We start from the raw sequence: 5045 nt of genomic DNA, 5'->3' as shown, positions 1-5045 counted from the left end.
AAAATACTAAAAGAAACAAGATGAATACACATTCATCACAAAGATTGAAGATGAAAAAGCTATGGCAATGACCAAAATTGACTTTGGTATATGGTGGGCAAGGCGGCAATGAATCTCGCTTGAGAGGGGGGAGGGTGTGTTGTGAAAGTGCGCAATTTAAATTGCATGAATTGGTATAGAATGTAATAGAATATGCAGCGCTAGTAGGAGCAACGGAGATCTATATAAATAGAAGAATGCAAAACTCTGAAAAAAAAGGATTTAGAAGTTTCCAACAAACTAATTTTCTCTTTCAAAGCTTAACTGTTACTAAGCCCTTCCCCTAAAGGGTCAAGCCAAAAATGGAGTAAATACAACTTGTTGATTACAAAGAATATGTGAGCCTACTCAATCATCATGATACATGAATGCACATGTCTCTTGTGCAAGATACATTTTGAAGATACTTTTTTTGTGATTCAATGAAGACGATTGCTTCAACATATTGAGTTGTCTGCCACTGGTTGTGTCAATCTGTGGCGCATGTCTCTTGATAATCTAGTCTCGGGTCTCTTTCCGCTCGTGGGAACGGTGAGCTGGTGTTATTTAAGGCACAATCTTCACTTTTCTAGTGGTCAATTTACCCGATTTTAGATTGACGGTGGAGATCTCGTTTCTACCGACCATGGCCCTTAACGAGGCACAAATGCACACATCATACCTTTTCATCGTCTCCTATATCTCCCTGTGCTAGTGCCTTTTTCAAACCTAATCATTATTTCATTTCTCATAGCATGGAAAACTATTACTCATATTTCACCCCTTAGCAAGGCTGTCAAAAATTTAGTATGAATAGGATTGCAAGCCGAATTACACGATGCATCATTGCTAGACCCTTAGATTAAACTATCCTTACGTTTAGGGATGATAAGAGAAATTAGGGACAGCTATTTTCTGAAATTTCTTCAGGGGGAATGAGAAAAATTAGGGACCGCTACCTCAAGAAATTTCATACTGCAGTATATACCCAAATTCACTCCTCTTCTACGGGCTTCTCGCTCTCATCTGTTATAGAGCCAACTTATTAGGAACAGCACAATCCTTTACGGGGGTGGCCGAGGGAGGGGGAGAGAGAGAGAGAGAAGCTACACATCCCAGCACAGACCTACCGGGAAGCCGGGGCAGAGAAGACTCAGGAGCATTACCCGCATCGACATCAAAGAATTTACACAGAAAGACAGTCTCTGCAGGCCAGCACGTCCTTCATGTCCTGAACAAGCACAGACATGGTCGAAACGGAAATCTGTACCCACGATCCTTCCTCAAAGGGAGAACGGAGCACCATGACTGAGAGGGGACATCGACTGCAATACGAGCGCGTACACGAAAGTGCAATGAAACGAGGAGAGAAACAAAAGCTGTACGGTATTGTAATCGATCCAATGGATTCTAAATATACAGCGTACAATTTAATCAGTAAGATGATCTGCTGCTAAGTCTCCAGCCTTTCAACTTGGATTACATCTGCAGTAATTATTAGCAGAAGTCACGGGGGCCCGACATCTATAGGAGGAGAATCATACAACAACTCGTTCCCAATTAACGTAAGCACCCAGGAGCACCTGTGACAAGCTCAATCTTCATAGACTCGGCACTCGTCTGCCTCGGGCTGATCCTTGCAGAACTTCTCCAGAGGGTCCTTGTCCTGGCTGCTCAGCACCTTCTTGTGGGCGATCTCGGCGCTGATCTCCTCGACCTCGTCCCAGGCAGCGGCGCACTCACCGGAAGGGGAATCACCGCAGATCTCTTCGGCCTGCTTAATGCTCTCGGAGAGCTTCTCGCCGAGGTTCGCGGCGGGGGGGGAGGGGTTCGCCATGGAGAGGACGAGGCGGAGGGAGGGGCGGGAGGAAGCGGGGGAGGGGGGGCAGAAACGGGAAGGAGGGAAGGGGGAGGAGGATATGGGAGGGAGGGAAGGGGAGAGGGAGGAGGAGGAGCGAGGGGCAGCGGTGGCGATGGCAGCCATAGAAGCGTGGAGGGGGGGTGTGTGGGTGTGTTTTTTTGTGTGGTGCAAGTGAGGAGAAGATTTACGTGAACTTTGTATTATGGAGATGGAGAAGATGATTTTGTTTGTTGAAGACGATCAGCCTCCTTGCTCCTCTCCTAGCCACACACCCCTATCCTCGGCAGATTTTTTGCTCCCCTCCCCTTCTGCCCCACTTTCCATGGAACTATCTCTACAAGGCATTAGAATAGGTCCCCATGCTCCTTATCAAGCACCCGGCTCCTGTCCTTTTTGTCTCATTATCCGTTCCTGTGCCTATCTTTAGAAGGAGAGTAGCACAGCTAAAATACTATGGTTTCCAAGGCGTGCTCTAACCCACCCTTGGAATGAGCGTACATTTCCTTCACAGTTCGCATGAAGAGAAGATTTACATGAACTTTGTATGTTGGAGAAGATGATGATATGAACTGCCAACATCTCCCTCCTCCTGCCCCCTGCCACCTCAACCTCCTTAGCCACACCGCCCTAGCTCGGTTAAATTTTTTGCTCCCCTCCCCATCTGCTCCCCAATTTCCATGGAACCCTCAAGTTTTTCCTACAAGGGCATTTTAGGTGGGATTCACACATGTCTTGCCAAGGGCAGAGTGAAGGGGTCTTTAACATTGTTGGCACATAATAGTTCGATGAAAGTCATGTCATGTATTTGCTTTCGTTCTCCCCATTTGCTCCCACTTTCAAGTTTTCCCTACAAGTAGGTCCCCATGGAGCAAAAATGCTCAATAGATGGAGTCTCAATATCCGACAATGATCAGCTCGTGTGGAGCCTCCCCTTTCTGGTTCATTATCTGTTCCCATGCCTATATATGGAGGGAAATAAACACAGCTAAATACTCATGAGGCGCTTTAATGTGGAATGAGCCTAAATCTTAAAACGTGGTGCAAGTTGGCAGGTTCCATAGTTCTATGCCATGGGGACCCGCCGCTCGGAGACCACTCGAAGACTCACACTTATTGAAGTGTTCTGCTCTACCGCTCTGTGGGGCGACTTGCTCTTACTCCCTACAACTGAGTAACAATGTACTCCACAGATCTATAGATGCCTCAATTTAGCTTTATCGGAAGGGGTCGACCCTTCTTCGTACTCGGCCACGTGATCTTGCCTAAAACTGCTGCAAGATTAATTTAGCTTGTGTGATCTTGCAGGAACTCTCCTTCCCAAACATGCACTCTGGAATGCAAACACCATTCCTCTCACTCCAAACACAACCCCTCCTTGTTGTAATTGCCTCTCACTCCTCCACTCACGGTCTAATCCTCATGCCACCCCTAGATGAATCCCTAAGAGGGTTGGACTACTGCAAACCAACCTAGAGTTCATGCTTCTAGCTTAGCACTTCATCCCTAACTATGGTCTTTCAAGCACATTAACCAATCATCTCGCTCCATATTGTAGTATTATGGTTATTATTCCAACTATGCTCACATCCTCAACAAGCTTTCAACAGCCACACATGAGGATGCAGCATAGCTAGTGCCTTGCTAGTGCAAGCATTGGGCATTGAGAGGCCTTCTTAGTGTTAAGTGAATCAAACTTAAAACCTCACTTTGGCTTTTACTTGTCGAGCACAAGTTTGATTTGGGTCAATTAGATCAACCTCAAGATTCACAGCACAACATTGTGGCTACCATACATGTGTTGAAAGGGTTAAATTTAATGCCCTTTCTATATACAAATAATTTTTATCCTAATCCTTCACAAACTTTTGACTTTTTTCTAAAGTTCAATTGCTTTTCCCCCTCATTCCATCCCCATGTATTTCTATTTTGTTCCTCACCCTCTCTCTTTAAAAATCCCTTCTCTACGTACACTTCTACAAGAAAAATTGTAAAATGCCCACTTAATAAACTGCTTTGTATGAATAGACGTTCTATCTTACGTATTCCTTAGTAACCCCATGAGCCCATAGCCTATGGGGGAGGCCTATGGGGAGGAGGCATGAACCTTGCCACAATGTGTGCATGAACACAAAAGCCTCCCACTAGGCTAATGCTTGCATCCTTTGTATGATGGGTCTCCTTTCCTACGAGACCCATGCATATTTGTAGGGCATCGAATGGATATGTTACTCATTGTTTAGGTTGAAAGGTTTCCTTAAATGATTACATTGGCCTATCACAAATTGCTAGCTTGTTTGAAAAAATGGAGAAGAGAGTTTGTAGATTAATATAGTGCATAGGAAACAAAATTCCATTGATGATATAGTCTGGGGAAGGCATGCCAAATTAGCTCCTATTTCAGCACACACAGCAACAACATCCCAGAGCACAGTGAAATACCTTAAGGCACACTGAATTAGTTGAGGCCACGTTGAAATAGATCCAACCCTGACATAGTCAAACACTCTAACATTTGATAGAATCTGACAGTTGGCATATTAATTGCACCCTGACATAGTCTAGCACTTTGACATTTGATAGAATCGGACGGTTGACATTTGATAGAATCAGACAGCTGGCATATTAATTGCACCAAATCCAATCCAAAATAGAGGTCAACTCCTCATTCAATGCACACTGTATTAATAACTGAATGCATGTTGAGTTAGCAACTCATACAATAATCTAACTACGAGGAGAGAAGATTGGTATCAGCGGCACTTGCTCAGCTATCTTGCAAGAAGTTGGCCATGACTCCATAGTCATAGGTGACTCATGATAATGCCATCCACGTGACCATACTATATTGATTATCTATCTCATTTGTGTTCATATTCTTTCCTAATTCCTCTAGTCTGGTGAGGATTTGCTCATCATTAACACAAGACCTTATGAAGTGTTGGACACTACTCGGTGTTCACGGTATTGGTCAACTTACTCTATGGGGTCCCAATTCTGCATGGCTTCCACGATGGTATGATCCTTCGTTCATCACCCCTAAGCTCATGTCATCTTCTTCCAGATGTTCTTCTTATTGGTCAGTGTGCTTTGTTATGTTTCGGGTGGTTTGCTTGACTTTCCTCTCAAGTGGTCCCTTTGTTTTGGAGTCTAGTATCCTCTTCTTTGA

At 44.5% G+C, this 5045-nt stretch overlaps 1 pseudogene; it reads right to left on the bottom strand.

Annotated features, from left to right (window-relative positions):
- Positions 1 to 1385: 1385 nt before the first annotated feature.
- LOC147890863 (calvin cycle protein CP12, chloroplastic pseudogene) lies at positions 1386 to 2100 on the bottom strand (annotated as a pseudogene).
- Positions 2101 to 5045: the final 2945 nt, after the last annotated feature.

This window comes from Dipteris shenzhenensis, chromosome 18 (assembly GCF_047967505.1).
Source record: "Dipteris shenzhenensis isolate YYH24624 ecotype China chromosome 18, Dip_SZ_1.0, whole genome shotgun sequence".
Classification (NCBI taxonomy): domain Eukaryota; kingdom Viridiplantae; phylum Streptophyta; class Polypodiopsida; order Gleicheniales; family Dipteridaceae; genus Dipteris; species Dipteris shenzhenensis.
Note: the sequence above shows the minus strand (reverse complement) of the source record. Positions and strands in the feature narration are given on the sequence as shown.